The sequence below is a fragment of the Rhagoletis pomonella genome, unplaced genomic scaffold (assembly GCF_013731165.1).
Source record: "Rhagoletis pomonella isolate Grant_MI unplaced genomic scaffold, Rhpom_1.0 Rhpom_scaffold_00007, whole genome shotgun sequence".
NCBI lineage: Eukaryota > Metazoa > Arthropoda > Insecta > Diptera > Tephritidae > Rhagoletis > Rhagoletis pomonella.
In genome coordinates this window covers 22,604,442-22,627,211 of record NW_023458561.1, presented here as the reverse complement: position 1 = coordinate 22,627,211, position 22,770 = coordinate 22,604,442, and the positions used below count along the sequence as shown (strand labels likewise).

At 34.6% G+C, this 22,770-nt stretch overlaps 1 protein-coding gene across 1 annotated transcript in view; it reads left to right on the top strand.

Moving 5' to 3' along the window:
- The window catches only part of LOC118742456, a 207,426-nt gene that overhangs the window by 84,840 nt on the left and 99,816 nt on the right, over positions 1-22,770 (top strand). The window lies entirely within an intron of this gene.

Genomic DNA, 22,770 nt, shown 5'->3' with positions numbered 1-22,770 from the left:
AGAAGCAGGTTTAGAGATTGGTAAATATAAGCATATTTATTTATTTATTTATTTATAGTTTATGAACAAAGGTTTCTTATAGGCTATTTACAAGTTAACATAATTAATAGCTAAGATACTGAAACATCTAAAATAAAAATAAAATATATAGAATATGTGGAAAAAACACTTTTCAAAGATGAAAAATCAAGTTGGATAGAACTCGAGATTAAATTAAATTCATTTAAGGCTCGAACAAGTGGAGTAGAAAGGTAAAGAACTACGAAGGTATGTTAAAAATAATACCTTCTAAGAGAAAGAAAAAGTCAATTTCATATGTAGGAATTGGGTCATCGAATCTCAATGAACGTAAGGCATATATAAGAAAAACCTTTTGTTGCCGTGTAATCCTATTTATATAATTTTTATGACTTGGCCTTCGGATGAAAGCAGCATATTCCAAATTGGAATGAACGCAAGCCGAGTAAGATTTCGAAATAATATGGCTAAATTTCTCGAAATAATTACGCCAAGATCTTTAAAAGTTTGTAATAAAGAATGAGAAATGTTATAAGACGTCGGCAAGATAATATGAGTTTTCGTGTACGCAACTTTAAAGCACTTCTTGATGTTTCAGGAAAGCCGAGGATTTACGTACAATAGTTGTTAAGCGCAACGTTGGGGTTCCTAATTTTCGAAAATCCTTTTAAGTCATCATTTATAAACAATACCAAAAGAAGCGGGCCCTTAGAGGAGGCATAGAAGGGTTCCTAAGAAATGCCATTATCAGTTACTACAGAATTTCTTTTAAATAAATAGGATTTAATCCAATCTAAAACAAAAACACTGAATAAAAGCCCATACGAGCCAACTTATATATGTATCAATAAAGAATGCGAAACTTTGTCAAAAGCTCTTGAGAAATCAGTGTAGACGCAATCAACCTGAAGTCCAGCAAAAAAAGACGCAATACAATATTCGCTGTAAACTGCAAGATCCTAAAAAACGGTACGAAAGTGCAATTGGAAACTTATTTCATGTAGTTTTGAATACCGTAAGAAATATTCTCGTGCATAATATCCACCTGCTGTTAGTAGCTCCTGTAGCTATTTTTACTCAATTAAGAACAAGAAAGGAGATCCCCTTTAATCTTTTACATGCTTTCTAATAATGATCGCTTTTTCGAGAACTCGTCTGCTTCTTGATTTGCCATAATAGCACTGTGTTCCAAAGAGATTGAACAACATATTTGCATCGAACCATCCAATGCTTCTGGTCATTTCTGTCGGCAATTTTTTTTTCAAATTTTTTAAACCGGATTTTTACAATTTCCTCACCTATTTAATTTATATACCACAATCTAAATATTTACTTTATCGAAAAATTAACCATGCAATCTATATATTAATACGCTAACGAAATCCCATACAAATCTATTCCTCCCTGCTGCTGCTATGTTTCTCAACCAATTTGAATGATTCTTCTTTTGTTCGAAAGGTATTGCAAAGAGGAGGTGCGCATTTTATTTGTTTTTTCAGTAGGTGGAGTAGGAGTGGAGTTATTCGGAAAAACTTCATTTATGGTCTGATTTGCTTCAAATTCAAAATACATACTTATTACTAACATCAATAGAAATACACCTGCAAAAAATGGACCCGATAGGTGGCTCCAGAGCCGAGTTATTCCAATTTCCGTATATGCCTATGAATGCCTGCTTTGGTTTCACCATCTACTATATATTAATACGCTAACGAACCTCATACAAATCTATTCCTCCCCCCTGTAGGGGAACCGAAATGAATGATTCTTCTTTTGTTCGAAAGGTATTTCAAAGAGGAGGTGCGCATTTTGTTTGTTTTTCCGGTAAAATGTATATTACTCCACCAAACAATATATGTAAGTGAGCTTGACGATTAACAGGTGCTGATGGACCTAAAAAACTTCCCAGGCAAAATGAAAAAGTGTGTGAAAAAAGTGAAGTGGTCGAATTTCGACAACGGGGCGATACTAGTTTTTATTAATTTTATACCTGGATACTGAAAAATTGTCCACTGCAGAAAGGTATTTAACAAATAAAAGAAAGCCGATCGAAAACTTTACACTGTGGTTGTTACTGTTGGAGCAGCTTACTAAACTCCTCGCGGTGAGAGTTTACGAAGGTTTTGATTGATTCTATAATAGCCAATATTTGTAGCGTCGGGCTGGTTAATCGGTTGGGGTATTCTTATTCCCAAGACAGTCTGTCCTAATCGAATAATCGAACACCCCAATATAAATAATTTTCGGTATAACCTTTGCAAGTTGATCAGATGGCAACTCTTCGGCAATTTAAGATTTTCGTCATTGATCGATGGAGTTGGATAGTCCATCTCATATCGCTACGTAAGGAGTGCTACTTCACTTCTAGATGGGTTAACCCAGACAATGTTAATTTCTGCCCACGTTGCTAATTGATCATATAACTAGATAAATGCCCCTACTACCAGAATTACTAGGTAATCTGTGTCCGAAGCAGCCCTCGAAATGGCTTTCGAAGCAATTCGAAACAGAAATTCGTTTAGCACAAAGTTCCATAACAGATTAGTTGAAACCTCGTCTTGAAGAGACTTCGTACAGCCGTTTTCCTTGTCTCAGTCATTTTACGGGAGCCACTAAAACTCTTTCTAGGCAATGTATTGTCGATCCAAAGCATAACCAACGAATCCTATGATTGAAATGAATGGACTGCAAATTAGCATTATCAAAATGACCTTTAACATCTAGAAGGGCTACATACCAAATTCTTCATCATGTAGCGCTTATCTTATAGCGTTTTCTTTTCTCGAAATAATGTTGCATTTATTCTGCCCTGCGCAAGGGCTGTCAAGCTTTCGTGTTCCTTTCTCAGTATCTTCACATGCATATTGCGTTCTCTTTCTTTAAAATGTTCCACCCTCCTAATTTTGCCATATAAAAATGTGACATTTTTTTCGAGAAAAGAAAACGTCATTATACTCCCATCAAGTTCGTGCAAGGCTGTTCGACCGATTAACCTTTGTCTGGGAAGCAGCCACATACTATATGTTTCACAGTAATTTTAATCGGTTTTACACTTTGTCCAAGTTCTTCATGGAATAAATATCACCTTTGCACAACGATAATGATATACCCCTAAGTGCTGCACAATACTTGCTTTACATATCCTTCTGTCGGAAGGAGTTTGTGCCTCATATCCCGTTTTTTGAAACTTGATTCAGCCAAGTGGTGAATGGTCTTTAAAGGGATCAGATATGGTTCCTTTTTGTGCCTTCTTGGCCTTAGCTGCTCTATCCTATTCCTAAATATTTCTTTATTGGAGTGTCTGCAGAGTTCTCGAGGCTCTTTCTTGGCTCACCTTCGGCACTCTCTAACTGTTGATTTAACTTCGGCTACTTCTCAATAAAGGTTCGCATGTTTTTACTTGTTCCTTTTTTAAAGATATAAATATTAGCTTCATGTTTGGATAATACTCTTGAAATGATTTACATAACAAAGAACCCTCACCTACCATTACTGACGTAATAGTATTTTTTTTTTAAGCCGAGTTAACGAATACTGTCATATTGGTCTGTTCAAAAGTAGGACTATTTCACTCTTTGTGACTAGAGATCATGAAAAACTACAAACCACTTGCGTATTGATATTGAATTGCTTAAACTACTTAAGTTACTTAATATGTACATACGTACATTTTCGAAACCTTTCAAAGCCAAAGAAACTCAAACAAATAAAAAGCAAAAATATACTAAATTGGGGTATTCACGACGGTGTCGTAAGTGTCGTATTGATGAATGTCGTAAATTTTATAAGTTGAAATAAATGTTTAGAGAGTGAAAATTCATAACATGAAATTTATGGTACCTTGCACAAAAATTCGGCACCTTTGTGAATACCCCAAATGTATCATTTCTTCACCCTGCCTGATTTTTAAATTCATACAATTCATACAATTCCACTTATAACATACCTACTGATAACCAAACAACGCCTAATGAAGCTCATTAAAATTTGTATGGAATAAATTTGGCAAAAAAACACCGACGGAAAAACTATTTAAATGCATTAAATAGCTGATAGCCGCTTTGCACGCACGACAATACGCTTAATTAACAGAAACTAGTTCCCAAATAAGCCTCAAACTACGTCAAATATGTATGTATGTATGTAGATATGTGGATAGTATGCATGTATGGGCTAAATTAAACAAGTTGGCAAACACAATTTAGTGGCAGCTGTTTCGAAGCCAAGCCAAAAATCCCCAAAGAGGTGAGTTGCGTGCGGAATGTTATCTTTTATTTTAACAACAAAATGCGGCTTTTAATAAAACTAAAATTTATGCTTGTATATTGGCAAGGTAACTATATGTTAGTATGTATGTATGTATATATTCGTAAATGGTTGTATGTTATAATCTGCATAAATTGTATGTACATACATATTCATGAGAAAGAGGTCAATAAAATTTGTAGCTGATAAAATTAAAGGTTATTATAGTGGTAAGCGGTTTTCAATGTCAAAATCTGCAAGCTGGTGTGAATTTATGAAAGAGGCGTTTCATGGTAAAGAGGAGGAGGCGAACTTGCCAAACTTATTTTTAGTTTTCTTAATTCTTTTATAAAGAAAATTACATATACATAAAGTTGTAGTTTGAATCTACATACTTGCACGTGCTAGTTTGTACACATATGTACATATGTATCTATAAGTATCAATTACGTATGGATGTATATCTACGTTTGCATGTACGCATGCCATCATATTCGTAATAAAAAGTAAAAGCCTTTAAAAACTCAAATTAGCCAAGTTGTAATTGCATGCCATGGCCCATGGGTGTCTCGACATATGTATGTATGTACATTAAGGTGGTCCAAAATGCATGTGAAAAAGTAAAGTCGGAATTTGTATGCTCTTACCCCCTACACCGAAAAAATATACCCCTATTTTTTATTTTGAAATCAAAAAATATTAAGAGGTTGCTCAAAGCGCCCAAACTCTTCCATGTATTTTATATGGAGAAAGACAACTTTTCGTAGAAATGGTATAGAATTCTTAAAACTCAATATTTTTCTATCGGAAAACTCTGTTTATCTGCAGGAGATTCCCAATAATAATACCCATTTGTTTAGTTAACCATTTTTTCATTGCAACTGTAATTTATATGTCCGCCAAAAATCCATAAAAATCCCGAAAAATGCAATAGGGGGAACAATAAAAAATCGTTAGTATAAAAAAATGGTTAAAAATACAATTGGGTATTATTATTGAAAGTCTCCTGAAAGCAACAAGGGTTTTCCGATCGAAAAATATTGATTTTCAAGTGGGTGAGAGCATTCGAATTCCGACTTTACTGTTTTTGGGCCACCCTAATGTGCCTACATACATACGTATTTTACATATGAGTACCCGTGTTGCCAGAATTTTTTCTGAAATCCAGCTAAATGGACAAGAAAAAGATCTAAAAACAGCTAAATAAAATTTTTTTTAAACTTAAATAAGCTAAAAAAGTAAAGGCAATATTCAAATGTTTTATTAGTGTTTTCACAACCAACAGCAAATAGGAACGTATTTCTTACATCCAATAAAAAATTAAAGGTTATTTGCATGATACAAAAAATAAGGTAGTTTCAATACAGTTTTTTAATAAAAAAAATCAGATTTTTGACAACTGCTCAATTGGAAAAATTTCTAGGCGGAGGCTGCTCTTCCGTAGAACTGCTTTAGCTTGTATTGTCTGCCTCGATAACACTCCCTTGTAGTGCAGGCATATCAACTTTCCTGAAATATGTATTTAATAGTAAATGTTAATTATTAAATTCGATAATTTATACCCTCATTCCTTTTCATATTCCTTCACTTTTGCAAATATTTAACAATCCCGCCGCCAACAGAAAACTGTGCCAAAAGTATGTTACTGATGAACATAGCATTGCAATAATCGATTATTTGTCCCGTAAAACAGAGCTAAGTGTGCATACAGTATAGGTAGACATACATACATACATCCAATCTGCGTTTATCGCTTTTTAGAATTTTGTGAAGATTAAATGTTTATTCGTACAATATTTTTTATTTGGATTTTCCTAAATTTTGAAAAAATCTAAAAAGAGCTAAACGATTTTCAGAATAATGCTAAAAAAATCTAGCAGCTAAATTGGAATTTTTCTAGCTAAACAGCTAAATCTATCTGGAAAACAGCTAAAATGGCAACACTGCTGGGCACATGCATAATTACACTTACACGCATATTTTGTACAATGCACCTTAATTAGAAAATTCGCGTTATTACTCATTCGGTTAGGTGATTTGGATGACTTGATGGCGTAAAAAATTGCATGAACATTTCTGATTGTTAGTTCGTCTCATATACAGGGCGCTTCAGGCAAATTTTTTGATCGAAAGTGTGTGGAACAGTTTCATCCAGAAACTTATCTTGCCAGCAATAAATTAATAAAATTTTAATCCACGAATCTGGTGATAAATTTGCTAACCATCAATTACTAAATAATAATAGATTGGCTCTTACACATATGTTAATGTTTGGCCGAGCTTCTCCTCCGATTTGTAGGACGCAAATTCTTACATCAGATTTCCTAAGCCTCAGCCCCTACGTCGATGCTGCTATAGTCGAAGATATCTCATATAAATTTTGGCCGCGATTGGAGTCGGTTAAGGCGTGTCGTAGCGCACAGGGGTCAAAATTCAGATTACCCTATGAAAACGTCTTAACCGACTAAAATCGGGACCAAAACTTATATGTGATACCTTCGACTATGGTAGTATCGGTTTTGGGTATTAGAAGAAAAAAAATTATTTTTATTTTTTGAGTATTTTGTCCCCCTGTGCGACACGCCTTAACCATCTCCAATCGGGACCAAAATTGATATGTGATATCTGTGACCGTGGTATTACTTATTGAGGAGGTGAGACTGAAAAAAATCGTTCATTTGTTTTTTAAGGACCACCCTACCCTACCATACATTGTAAACAACATTGGTTTTGTGTCATCTTTAAATATAAAATGAGCTTTACAGTTATAGGTTACTTGATAAAACGGCCCTGAAAGGGTTAATTTCACTATTAAAAATATGCTTTAGTTTCCAGCACCCTTTATTTATCGAACCTACATATGTATGACAGTGTAAATCTAAACTTTAAACGTAATCTTAAACTCAATCTTAATCTTAATTGTGCTTAGCCACCTCGCCATCATCTCTCTTCTTCTGTTGCTGATTTGTTCCGTCAACAATAATTTACACTGGACTGTACATGTAATTGTTGTTGGCATATACCCGTTTCATTGAATAGCAGTGTTTCTGGTTCCAAAATGTATCGATTGTCGTAATTTTTTCGACATATCTTCCATGGAACTTATGTCACGGTTCCGTGGAACGTAACACCAATGAAGTCTTCACAGGAAAGCGAAAGTAGATCCGAATTATTTTATTCAACTATTATTATTTATACCTTCCCGCAACGAAGTTACGAACTAAACATAGAGCTGTCATAGGAAGTGTCCTTTATGCGCTACCTGTCACTAGAATATTCAAAAGTCACTTCTAAAAATAAAACTTTCAAAGTGCAAAAAAAGCAGAGGGGAAAAGCTCGTTTACTTTCCTTTAATAACTGTTGAATCCTTACACTTTTCTGAAACTATTTACGAGACTACAGAACTGCCGAGAAATATAAAATTGCTGTTAACACTTAGTTATCGATTTTCTGCAGGGTACGTATAGGCATACCACACATGCACATTTATATATGTTAGACTGCTAGTGACCGATTTCGCTAGTTTACAATTTTCAATTTACGATTCAATGCAAACATACGATTTCCCCTTTCAGTTTGTAATTAATTCGTAATTCGCAATTAAAACAACCTAAAGCGTTATCAACTAATTACATTAACGCATTCAAGCATTGCAAAATTGGCAAACAAAAGTGCGAACGCATATGCATGTACAATAAAAACATACATAAAAGCTATATACAAACAAAAGTTATATAATAGTGCGAATTTCTACATATACATATTCGCTCACTTTATTGGCCAATAAGTAATTAAAGTTGATGGGCTGCTCACTGTCTCCAGTGATGTACTATGTGTTTTCATACAATTTTTTGCTAAGAAATATGCGCCTACCAGACATAGCAAAAATATGCAAAAAACGAAAAAAAATAAATATTAAAATTAATTAATTTGCATTCACCGTAAACTGCTTATCAATTTGTTGCGGATTTTAATTGTTGACTGCAACTTGTTTTTTGTCAGATTTTTTTGCGCTTTTATTGACTAATGCTATTCATTTTTATTATTTCAGTGTTTCTTAATTACTTTTTAAGTACTTAATTTTAATAGCTTTGTGGTTTTCGGTGAATTGTAAGCATAATTGATAATAGAATTTTAATAAACTTGCTAAAGTTTATTAAAAAAAATTAAAATGCCACATTTTAACAAAAAATATAAAATATTCAAGGTAAAAAAATTAATTAGTGGATAGAAGCCCATATTTAAAAAAAAAAAAACCCCATCCCAACACGCTAGTCGGTATGGGCGGAAACCAAAAAACACCTCCAATTGTCTCTAAGGACACAATTTTCGATACTTACAATACGATATCACATCGATGCTTGTGTACAATGTCTGTCGATGCCAGTATTTTTTATTCGTCACTTTTAAATAGAGCCTTCGATTTCCGGAGATTGTTCGAGAAGAAATTTCTCGCGAGGATCGCTTTCTCACGAGATTCTCGTGTATCAAAAAACTCGTTATACTCGCGAGCTTCTCGATGATCAATTGAAGGCAGCGTGTTTAATTTAGGGTATTTAAACCCAGATCTGGTGAATTTCTTTCAAGCGCAATACTCGTCTCTATCCAGAATATCAACCATGTGTATATTCTGCCCCAGTGAGTTATACGCACAAAAATTTTTTTTTTTTGACAATCGAATATTTAACATTTACACCTACATTTTTTTCTGATTTTGTTTTTAATACGTCCGATATGCCTCGATAACTACTCCGCATTGCTCGCGAGAATGGCGATACCCGAGATTGTTTCGATAACTCGATTGCTAGATTTCCCGGGTATCGAGATGCTCGAGAATGAACGAGCAGACATCGAAAGCCCTACTTTTAAAGCAATGCATTTTGCTTTCGATTATTTCGATCCCAGTATCATAAAAAAAAAGAATTTTCTGAATTTCTTTCATTTTGATGTGAATTTAGAGCACTCATTTCGTGACTTGCAATAGATAATATCATCACTCATGTGTGACACAAAACTTAACATTAAACTCGAGCATCTAATTTTTTCGGAGCGATTTACCTACATTTAATTGAGGATAATGTTATGTTTTATGTCGGCATTGAAAGGCCGATTAAGAAGCATTTAATTGGCAGAAATATCCCTTTCATTCCCAGAATTTAAAGTTGCAATTTGGGTTTAAAAAAGCGGGACACTAAGAACTAACTTGAACCCGTTTATTTAGGCTAAAGAAGGTAATTCTTTATTAGAAAGTGCAACTGAAATATTTTGGTTAAATTTATTACCTATATTTTGGATACGAAATAGTTTTAATTCGATATTAATGGGTACCCGATTTTTGTAGAGCGATAATTTAAAGGGGTATCATGTCGATACTTTTGGTTCGATATCGTGTCCCTAATTGTCTCTCACCATTAGGAAATTAGTCCAGTAAATTGAACCATATGAGCGCATGCCCAGCAGTAACCTCCGTAGATTATGGCATCTTCAGCAGCCGAATTAGAATTTTCGCCATTTACAGAGGCAAGGAACGAACTTACGAGCAATCTTAACTTATAGGGGAAGAGAAGATTTCAAAAGCAGAAACTTACGATAAGACTTAGTGATAAAATCCGCCTTCGAAAGAAATTCCTGGCAAAACTACAGGAGCAAATCGACCGTTAAATGGTAAGAGATTTAGTATGAGCCAATCCTTCAATTTTATTTTGGAAAACTGTTCAACGGCTTTTACTAGTTCTATAAGGAGATACGAATTTGGTAAAAAAAGTATGGAATATTGTTTTTTTTCGTAGAATAAGTAAAGCTGTTGAAATGTGATATTTGCGTTTTTCCATGTCTGTCAGTCTGTTGGAACATATTAAGAAAGCTTGAAACTGTACATATATGCAGATATCGACTTGGTTTAAGCATGGTGCTTAACACAAATGCTACATTTGATCGAGCTACCGTTGAACACCAATAACTTCTGTAGTTATTCCCAGTGACGAAGATTGTGAAATTAAACCATTTGGGAAGGTACTTATTAGGTATATGCAAATCTTAAAAATACATATTCCTATGTAAAACACGCTAAGGTTTGCCGTAATAGAACTATAAGGGCCATACAAGTATTATCGCAATTTCCGAACTCTATCTACGTTTTACAAACAATTTAATAATAATAATAATATATTGGCGCTTACACATACGTTAGTGTTTGGCCAAGCTTCTCCTCCGAATTGTGGCGTGCGCCTTGATATTGTCACACAAAGGGGAGGGACCTACAGTTTTTCACCGACTCCGAATGGCGATTGTATTTTCATGGCTGGAATACTCTCGGAGGTTTGCCATTGCCTGCCGAGGGGCGACCGCTATTAGAAAAAAAACTTTGTTTTTTTTTTTTATTTTTTGGGTTGAACCGGGCTGGAACTCTGGCTTTGTGGAGTGGTAGCGCGCACTGCTAACCACTACACCACAGTGGCCAATTTAATATACTGTAAATTTAGATGGAATTACTCTGTAGATAAATCGCAGGCAAAATGAGCTATGGAGTGGTTTGTTTTGTTGAACTTTATATGCTAAATCACAACCAGTACAAGCCCCATCTGCACAAAATAGCTTTACTAAAAATGCCGAATGTAACATCAACTCGTTTATTCGGAATTATCTCGGGAATTAACTGCAGTTAGTTCCCAAAATTAATTCGGTTCAAGGGAAAACGGCTAAAAATAAACAAAGCAAACGGGTTTGGCATCCGCGATAGTCGAGTGGTCGGCCAGAACTGTGTACTACAACTCAGTAGCACCCAGGTTCGTGCCTCACTCCGAGCGCTTTTAAAAAATGATTTACACTTCAAATTTAATTAAAAAATAAATAAAAGTAATAATTAAGGAGCAAAAAAAAAGTTCAAATAAATTTCGCGGCTCTCTTAATCCGCAATACTTCCCTGAAAGGCGGATACAATTTCTATCAGATCAACTCCGCCGTTAATCCGGAAATTTTACCCGTGGGAGTTGCCAATACCCAAGTCTTCTCGTTTTTTTTTTTCTTGTTCGTACTTTATCCTTTTGAGATTGTATTTTTGGCAAAATTCACATATTTTCCAAGATTTTTTGCACTTACTTAACTACATCATTTTATCCCTTTTTTAGAATATACCCAAGAAATGATACGACTTCGTTTTCTATATATGCCATCAAAGCTTACGTTATACAACATAACTGCTTAACTATGCCACAATGCAATTTTCACTATGTCTTTATAACCACAATTATAGTTGTAATTTAAGAGCTTTTCAGACGCCTAATTAATGATTCTTAAACGCCGTTTGATTGTTTGCAATCATTAATATTATTGCATAAGCAAATACATACATAAAATGTTTTTAGGCTAATGAGTTTTTATGACCATTGACTCAGAAACACAAACCATCCACTTACAAACAGAAAAAGAAAAGCAAACAAATTAAAGAGTACAATGACCAAAAACAATAGGCATACGAAATGACGGCACATACAACCATTAAAATTCAGATACATACATAGATCAAAATTAAACGAACTGAAATAAGAAAGCATTCATTTATGCAATATTCACCAAAAAAAAATAGAAAAATTGAAAAATGTAATGGATCGCACTAAAAATGCAATTAGCGAACGAGTGCACACCGTTTGAAACATACTATGTACATACTGATGATTTATGCATACAAAATAAGCAACAAAATGTGAGCAGCTCAAAAATAAAAGGGAAAAATATTAGAATGATTGTTTAATGTCAAAATTCAAAACAGAAAAACTATTAAATGCAACAGTTCCAGGGAAAGCATTGTTCCCCTCTGAAAACAAATGAAACTGAAGCAGTTGTACTGAGCTATTATTTAATGACCAAACAGCTTAAAGTTTTCCCACAGCTTTTAGTATGGAACACACGTTTTGGTATCATCCATTAAAGCGTTGGAAATGCTGCTAACCGTACGAAAACATAAGCGTGCACAAAATAGGCATTTACGAAAATTATTTTAAATTAACTTAAAGTGGCATCGAAATTAATTTTACAATTTTTATACCTTTCATGAACACGAAGTATTTGAAGAAAACAATATAGATGCATGAAAAAGTATTCCAAAATTATCAAAACGCTGAGCTGAGTTGATTTAGCCATGTCCTCTGTCTGTCTGTCGATAAATTTATCCGACTGAAATTTGATAAGAGCGTATACTTTTGCCATATTTTAATTATATATATATCGGGATCAGCAAAGTTTACAGTGAAAATGACAAAGATCGGATTTATATAATCTATAGCTCCCATACAAGTACCTGTTCAGATATGAGGTTTTACTTTAAAATTCTTTCATTTGGATAGCTAAAACCGTGCGATTTCGATAACTATTTACTAACTAATTATATACAGTCGACTAACAAAAGAGTCTCAAGGTATCCCTCTTCGTTGCATAGTATAAATCAAAGCCCAGATTTTTTGACCCCGCTAATCTCGAAAACTACTGAACAGATTTGGTCGGGATTTCTTTTAATATTATCTGTATCGGTGGGGGTATTATTTTTAATACTTAAAATTTCTATTGGGTTGCCACCTGTCTAAAAAATTATAAGATCCACACCGTCATTGGATTAAAAAAAAATTAGGTGTAAAATGAAAGGGCTTGGCCTCTACATATTTAATACTGTATTATTTGATTAGTAGGGTTGCCACCTTTATGAAAATTATAAAATATTTACATATCATTCGTTGGGCTAAAAAATGAGGTACTCAGTGAAAGGAGTGGTCATCGGATGTGCAATAAGATTTTATTTTTTTTTAATGGGGTTGCGATCTATTTAAAAATTACTACTTACACTGAATGCATATTTTGCTTATGACATTAGATTTGCACAGTTCATTAAACTTAATAAAATGAGGTGTGAAAAGAAAAGCCTTTTCCTTCAGATGTGCAATGAGAAGATTGTTACCATCTGTGCAAAAAGTATTAAATGTGGGCTGTTCGTTGGATTACAAAAAATGAGTTGTCAAATGAAAGGGCTTCGCACCTAGGTTAGCTATAATATATTTTTGTTTTGGGTAGGGTTGCCACCTGTTTTAAAATTATAAAATCCGCACCGTTCATTGGATTAAAAAAATTAGGTACCCAGTGAAAGAGTATCTAGGGTCTCCGGATATGAAGTAATCCTTTTTTAGTAGGGTTGCCACTCATTTAAATATTAGTATTTGGCGCATACGAGGCCGGCTGGTACATACCCATACCCATAACACTTTTATATACAGAACTTAGTATAAATTATAGCTACCAAAAAACTTACGAAAAATGCAGGGTAGGTTGAAGTGAGGTAGGCGAAGACAGCACTGTCCTTACTTGTTTCGAACTACAATCGTGCTCTGCATGCTTTAAATTTCATCAAAAAATATAAAATGAACTGTGAACGAAAAATTAAAAAAAAAATGGGCGTGCGCTAAGCATGAGTTCAAGTAGATAGGCGTTAACGCGGCGCAATTGAAATGTCACTTATATAGAAAACAAAAATTGAAAAAAAAATTAAAACAAATATTTGCAGTTCAGCCTTGCAATCGCCGCTAAGGGATTGTATTTATGTATGTATTAAATTTTTACTGTTATGCTCAACCAAAGCACCTTTTGTTCTTGCAAACATATGGATGTACATATCTTCATGTACATATTTACATACATATTAATGACTCTCTGATAACGTCACTGAAATGTTGTGCGTCCCACTGGAAGTATTTTTTTTTTTCATTTTTTGTTTGGTGTTTTTATTGTTCCCACTCACGTACGTAATCCAGGTGAAATATGTAATTTTACCCGCTGTGGTAATAAATTTCAGCGTCAACTCATAATTTCTGACCCTAACCTACCCAAAAAGAGAGTAACAAAATCGAATAAAATACATCTAAAACTAAGCGATAAATGAAGCAAATGCCCAAATGCCCAAATGCTACCGTATATACATACATGTATGTATGTACATATACACACATATGTATATATATGTATGTACTAGAGATGGGCACGAGATTCCGGGACCCGCGGTACCCACGGTACTGATTTCAAAATGGCCGGGATGAACGTTATCGGGAAGGTCTTTACAAATTTTGCGGGCGGGATGGTACCAAAATCCTTTTCCCATGCTCCTGATAAAACCCGTGACCTCCTAAATACAGAAAATCATCCTTAAAAACGTTGTATCGCTTTTTATGTTTTATTGAGACGAAAACGAACAGCAAAGAAAAAAGGAATAATCGGAACATGCCTGATGTTTCATTATCTTTTTTATTATTCAAATTATGTTGAAATCCCTTTACATTTTTCTGGGACCCTGGTACAATCTTGAAAAACGTCGGGATGTCGGGATAAAAATTTTATTTCGAGGTCGGCGGGTTTGGTATTAAATATTTAGTCCCGTGCCCATCTCCAGTATATACATACCTACATAGTATGTATAGATTTGTATTCGTATATGAATTTCTGTCCCATTATTCTCTTAATATTTCGTTGGACCGCCTGCCGGTCGCGCTGTCACCCAACTACTTCATTGCCTTTTGTCATGCAAATCTAATAAACATTTTTATTATTGGGGCAGATATATACATACATACATACAGACGAGTAGTTTCGTGGATGGAAAACTGTATAAATAATAGTTTTTAGGTAATATGAAACATATGATAGGTATTCCCTCTCTGATAAGGCAGTAACGAGCCGTGAATGTGTAAATATTTATATACATATGTATTTCGCTGTAGGAAAACCCACTCACACTGAATTATCTGGTGATGTTTCGTTACTACGAGTCGCGGCAAAAGTAGTAAATACTCCGTTACTTTTTGTTCTTCGACAAACTTATGCACATTATTTCATAGTAGGTACGGTGAAACCTCGATATAACGAACCTTAACAAAAAAAAATACTTAATATAACAAAATTTTCGCTGAGTCACTTGAAAAAACCTCGTTGTTAAAATCCCGGCAGGTTGTTGGCAGGTGTTCGCAATCTGGCGCTCTCCATGCAAACACATACAGTCTACTCAACTGTCAGTTAGATCCATTCTGACGGTGCCATTACTTAGCGTATACAATTCAGCCATTGGGAGATCGAATAATTTTTTGACAATTTGTTCCTGCATGGATTATTCTCATTTCAAATCGAGATTATTCATAATTTGATTTTTTTATTTCGATCTGGCATCTCTAATACACAGAGGATCCAAAAGTCAATGTTAGGATTGGTTATGGGATTTACTCTTATCACTTAAATATAAAGAGGTATAATATTTGCATTTGACTGACATGGGGCATAAAATCTCTCAACAAATAGTCGAAAACCTCCTGAATAGACATGGAACGCCGAAGGCAATGTTGGTTGCTACCATGGCGACATACTTACCTATATAGAAAGAGAAATTGTTAAGTCCACAAAATGGAGGGACTCTGAGCCACAAAAATTTGCTTTTATTTAATAGAAAAGTCCACTTCGAAACCAATGAATTTCCATGCAGTGAATTTAGAAGTAAGTAACAGGTTAATTTTGTAAAGGTCAATTACTTACATATGTACATTGCATACAAGTCTGCTAATTTACATGCATAAATATGTAACAGCAGCAAATTTTTTACCACTGCATTGCTTTTTACTCATACATGTTTACATATGTATGAAAACAGCTTTAAACATTTTCATTCATTAAAAAATTGCAACGGAAATCTCAATATGCGTGTGCAAATTGCAAAACCACACAACAACACCTTTTTTCAGTTTTTTCCTCTTTTGTTTTGCTTGAATGTTCCATTATTTGCATTACTGTTGAGTTTTATCCCTGCTATTTTTTTTGCGGCTCAATGCGTTGTAATGTTTTGTGGGCAAAATGTCAACTGGCTGCCAACGATTTACCAAACTGCACCTGAGGGGCTTCCTGTCGGCTTCAAAGAAAAGCTAACAAAAAAATATGAAAAAACTGATTATTGCAAAAAATGCCAAAGTTTAAAAAACAGCTACTTACAATGCAGACTTTAGCTTAGAAAAAAAAACAAAAAACAAAACCTGTCGCTGCGTGACACTAGTGACAGCAGCAGACCAGCAGGCGCGCAACAATCACTTCAACTCTTTAAGTAAAAACTTAAGTTTCTTGCAACTAACTAAATTTTTTTTTTGTGTGCTTAGAGCTTAGTCAGGCGTAGAGTGTTTGTGCAACTTCCGTTCATCAGCCGATATCAGTTGGCGGGCGGTGTCTTATGTCCAAGTGGCTGTGATTCTTAGGAAATATGTACATAACAGACAAGGTAAAATAGTTAACTGAAAAAACCCTATACGCGAATGGGGCACGTGTGCTTTGGCGAACATTACCTGCGGCAGATGGATTAAAGAATTATGTAAAACCGCAAAACCTAAGTCATACATATTTCCATTTATGCCCACTTTAAGGCCTCGAATGAGTTCAACCAACTTAGTTTGGCTCTTTAAGTTTGGAAATTTCCTCTACACAACTTTCGAATGTTGTAAGATGATACACTATTACCCAGAATTTTGTGTTTGTTGTTTTTACGTTTTATGTTTTGCTAGTAGCCGCCACATGTGTAGAAAAGTATGAACATGTCCTTAAGGAAGTTTTTTATCTTACGGATGAAGTATCAGGAATTATGTTATGTGTGTATGTAAGTAGATTAATGTATCCCAAACCAGTCAGAAAAATTTCTTTTCCGAAACTCGTATGAATACCCTGTTAATTTGTTTTCATTTAAGCTTTAATCAATATTTACCTAATGCGCCGATTTTAAGCTGAACTTCAGTAAGAAGTTGCACAGAGATTACCACACCGTGCGACTCACAGTGGGACTTTGTTCAAAAAAAGGGCGAAGAAGTAGTTTTTTTTAGCAAAATATTTAATTTTAAATACCTGAAACAGGGGTCCAAACACCCGAATTAAAAAAAAAATTATTTGTATCATCATATGGTAAAAGACGAATTAAAAAAAAAAACTTCATTAAAAAACACTATAATTAATATTTTATTGGTGACATGTTTCATATTTTAAAGGTGGTAAACACGATTTCCATTGGCACATTTGTCTGCTAAGATAATGGTTTGATGGTCATTTGCCACCTTAAATACCCTAACGAAAGTGTTATACCCGCGAAGAAGTTCTTGGAATTTCCCCAATGATCTGGCGTTTCATAGCACGGTTAATCGAATAACGAAGTAACTTTTCCTCTTCACTCTCTTAAAAAATTCCGCAATGTTTTTAAGGGACATTGAAGAATAAAAATTTCAAAGGTCTTTTTACGTTTTTGTTTTTGAAAGGGATATCCTTGATGTTGTTTGAATTCACGACTGCCACAGTTGGTTGTTTCCAACCAAAATTGGATGTATTTCTTTAGTTTTTCTAATTTGGTTGTTTGGTAGTTTTTTCTCTAGTTTGGTTTTTCTTTAATTATAAATTAGCAATTTTTTCTTTGCAAAAAGTATTATTGCATACTGAACGCCATAAATGAATAAATGAATTTTTCAAATTACTATTTTTTAATAGGGGTCATCATCAAATGTGATCAATTTATCATTTTGATTAATGAACTGTCAAAATTTGTATGGAAAACAAAGTTCATCACTTTATCAACTTTACCAACTTTGGTGGATAAATGTATAAATTTCAGCAAAATTCAACCATGATAAACTGCCAGGTGCTAGATTTTGCTACGAACACATAAAAAGCAAATTTGCACAATAGGCGAGGTAAGAATGAAACGTAACCAGCCAGATAAGTTAAGTAATAAACAGTTTTATGCAATTATTTACCAACGTGCGTTAATGAAAGAATGCGGAAAAACTGACAAATTTAAGCAATATATCCCTTTATCACCTTAGATGAAGAACCCTATGCGCATATAAAAAGTAAATATGTGATTGATAACTTCTACCAAAATGGAAATTATTGTTTTTTTTCACCAAATTTTCGTTAAAAAACTTGGCCTCAAATTCAATAAAATTGTTGAGTTTTTGTTTTTTGTAATAAGTTTTGCTCTTTGTAATAGATAATTGGATAACAAATTTGGCTTTTCTTTCAATTTGTTTTTTCCTCAGCTTTTGGTTGGTTATTTTTATAACAAGTGACAACTGTGTTTGAATTGTGTAATTGTAACAAGTAATTTTTAAGAAAACAACAAAACCGAGTTCAATTCTCATATAAAAATTTAGGACTACCGTTAATTTTTGCATGATCCAATGATCGAATCTAAACCAGATTAATAGGGGACCATTTCTGAGACACTACCTTTCCGACATCCGAAATCGACATGGTCCAAAGTTATGCGGTAACATACATAAAAAATAAAAACAAAAAAAAAAATAAAAATATTCCGACGAACTATTAACTTCCTCCTTGTTTGGAAGTCGGTTAAAAACACTGGTCTACAAATTTCAACTTTTTTTCTGCGAATAAGACGGGACCTGGTGTTTCTGAACGGATTTTTCGTGCTGAACACGAATCCGGGGTCAAAAATGTCCCATCACGTCACGTTTTCGAGAAAAAAGGGGTTGAAACCCCTAAAAACAGCGTTTTTGGCCATTTTCGAAAAATTATAGAGCTGAACCCTGACGTGGTACAAATTTTGCATATATCAGAAATTAAAGGCTAAACCGTGCCCTTTCGAATGAGCCCTATGCCGAATTGATCGCGTGCACCCTTAAAGCAGGGGGTGTATTTGTGTTTAGGGGTGCAGGAAAAATTGATCACAGAAAGAATTTAATCTTAAACGATCATAGAAAATTAATAATGCCAAGGTTTTAACTATATTAAAAGTCGCTGATTACGAATCTGCAGTTAGATTTTAAAAATTTAAGATGACGGGTCGAATATGGTGGATATAAAAAATAAACTGAAATTCGCTAAATAAAAATTTTTAAGTCCGCCATATTGGATCCGCCATTTTGAATTTTTAAAATCTAACTTCAGATTCGTAATCAGCGACTCTTAATGTAGTTAAGACCTTAGCATCATTCATTTTATATGGTCGTTTAAGATGAAATTCTTTCTGCGATCAATTTTCCCTGGACTCCTAGACACAAATACACCCCCTGATCTAAGGGTGCATGCGATTAATTCGGCATAGGGCTCATTCGAAAGGGCACGATTTAGCCTTTAATTTCTGACATATACAAAGTTTGTAGCACGTCAGGGTTCAGCTCTACAATTTTTCAAAAATGGCCAAAAACGCTGTTTTTAGGGGTTTCAACCCCTTTTTTCTCGAAAACGTGACGTGATGGGAAGTTTTGGACCCCAGATTCGTGTTCAGCACGAAAAATCCGTTCGGAAACACCAGGTCCCGTCTTATTCGCAAAACCCTTGTAGACCAGTGAAATCATTCATCAGATGCTCGATGAAGAGCTACTTTTCAATTTCCACGAATTACGCTAAGTTCACTTGCATTGCGAAGCGTCGTGATGTCGCTGCTATTTAACTACATAAACGTCAAAGCTTTTTTTAGTGAAAGGCTCGATCCATTTGCTCCTTAGCGGTCACTCTAAAATTGCGCATGAGTATGCCTGCGTTAAACTCTTGGCCCTCGTGTTAGGTCGTTAATTCATATATCTGGTTTCAACAAATTTCAGACGAGCACATGCAGCTTACGGCAGCAGGGGCACAAGCAGGCATGTATTCATGACGAGCGCGATATGGGGTGTCCTGCTTCACTTGTAGCGGTACTCTTGCCAAGATATGTTGTATTCACTTCCATTAGTCCCTAGGAATCCTACCTTATTAATTGCTATCATCCATGACGCACATGATCTTCCGATCTTTTGCTATCACAGCCCTTCTCGATGCGGTCGCTGAGACTTCCTCCACCTTCATGTAGTTCTCCCGTTGTAGTTAGTGGATGACTTAGAGGCTTGTGCGCGGTGGACTTTCTTGGTCCTAGTGTAGGTAATCAAGCAGGTTCTACATACATATATATATCCATCCGCAGCAATCTCAACACACGCTATTCGGGACGTGGTGGTGACCTCCTAGTCAGCAAAATAGCCGAAGAGAATATTTTTAGCAGAGATGCTCAACAAACTATATACATAAATCGATTTCGTTTTGTTGATGCGCAAATATAACTTATCAAAATAATTTCCTTACGTTTCAGAGCTAATTTAACGAAACAAAATTCAATTATTAACCTTGAAACGAAATAATTAATCACCCGTTAACATAGAAACAAAATAAATCAAGTTGTTGCTGTATGACACAGCTATGTATATGTTAACATCTATCGCCTATATGCATGCTACAGCTTCAGCGTTAATGATTTCATTTCTTTCGTTAAAAACAAAAATAGATCTATTTTGATAATTACCTAAACTATGGGTGAGCAGCAGAGGTAGATTGACCCTGTAGCGATATCTTTGAACCGCTTCCCCCAGCCAGGTCAGGGCAGAAAGTGGCCCCTTTCCTATGCGACAGAAGTGCTGCGGGCCCATGAAAGTGGTTGATCTTACTTTCTTCGCAAGTTTATAGTCAGTCTTGGAGCCTTCTACACTAATACGTCCCGAAATCCAAAGAACCCAACCTCAATTGGTCAGACTAAGAGTATTCAGCTTACCAAGGCACTGTATGACCAGTTTAGATGTTACTTGATAGCCACTTGGCTGTCAGTCAGGATCGCAATTTTGTGATTCCGGTAGTTTCGCTTGATATTAAAAAGCGCAAATTTTTTTTTGATAGCGTATGTTTCAGCGGAAAAAATTAACATGGACATATGTTTACCCATAGTGTGCGAGTAACACAAACTCAGTCCAACTACACCTATCCCGGTACTCTCTTGAGTTAATGAGCCATCAGTGTACCAGTTCCATCATGTTTTGGTGTAATCGATATGTCTTTGATATGCCTTCTCTTATCTGCTTCTTCTTATTGCCTATATCAATTTTAATTCTTAGAGCACAGTCAATTGTGTCACTGGTCACATACATACGTAATTATTGAAATAATAAAAATTTTTCCTAATATCATCGAACAGAAAGCAATTTTGCCTATTGTAATTCGATACTGGAAATGTGTGTGTGCACATTTGGAACCAAATTCGAAATTCCCAAACGGTCCTGACTAGTTCTTAGGCTGCCGCAATGCAAGCACACCAAGTATTCTAATTTACTACGTTTTTATGAAACACTACTATCAATAATTAGCAAAATACTTAGTTACACCATAAACGAGCACTTAAATTACATTTTATGTGTGTATGTATGTATGTGCTGAGCAATAAATGTGTTCATCAAAGTAACTATTTGTAACGATCTTAATTAGAGTATGACGATGAAGCCAAATTAAGCCACATAACTTGCAGTTAATTACGTAGTTGTATACATAAATTCACACATGCAGCTGTGTGTGTTAAAAAAAAGTTTTAGTAGTACATGCATGTAATTACTTACAACTATCTAAATGCATTGAACCATGTTAGCTGATTGAATGAATCGACAAGTGCATGAATTCAATCGACGCAAACGCGTACTTTCACCCGACGCAAAAATTGTGGCCTTTCTAATTTGACGAATCTGTGCAATAGATAAATATCGGTAAAAAAGAAAACACGATAAAAAGAAAGAACACAAATAACAAACATGCAGGTGTAATGTATGTATATCCTCTCACCAGCACATACTCGTACATATGTATGTACATATATTCATAATATGAATTTCATATGTAGGTATGTGAGAGTTATGTTAACTGACACATAAATATCACATAACCAAAGCACTACATTAAAGTAATCTGATTGTGTTGATCAGATATAATGGGGAGTGTTGTATTGCAGATAGGTTTTAATATTTGTTTCATTTCATTTTAATATAGGCGCCTTGTAATAAAGTAACTAGAAATATTATACCATATAAATACTTATTTATTCAAATAACCTAGGTACGTGTCTTCATATTTTTATCAGATATACATAGTTTCTTACGATTTTCCTCAATTCGGCGCCTACACCCTTCATATGACTTAATTAATGATCCCGTGTCAACATTAGCTAGAAAATCACTGCAAGTTTTGCGTTGGTTTGAAAAAAGTATCAATTTTCACTCGAAAAAGGAAAGGAATAAATTATTTAGAAAAATAGTTATGTATGTCTGCATTTAAGATGGAAATCTTTGATTCACGATTTTGAAGTCGATTGCATTGTGTAATGCCTTAATGCCTTTTAAGGCCAGTATGCAGTTCTAAAGAAAAGTAAAAACTCTATATATAAAATGACGTACAAGAAATGGCTAAGAAATTTTCTTGAGTCAAATTTGCTTAAGGCAGTACGCAGTTTTTAAGAACTTCGCTACGATTTCTGCTACGTTTTTCTAAAAATTTATTGTGAAAAAGTAGCACAAGGCAACCCATGTTTGCAACAGCAATACATATACTATACCCGTTCCATTATTTCTTGAGGAAAGAGTGAGGCAACCGAAGTGAAGTGAAGTATCAGATGTCAAAATTCCTTGGACAAAATCACGAACTAATGGAATTTTTTTT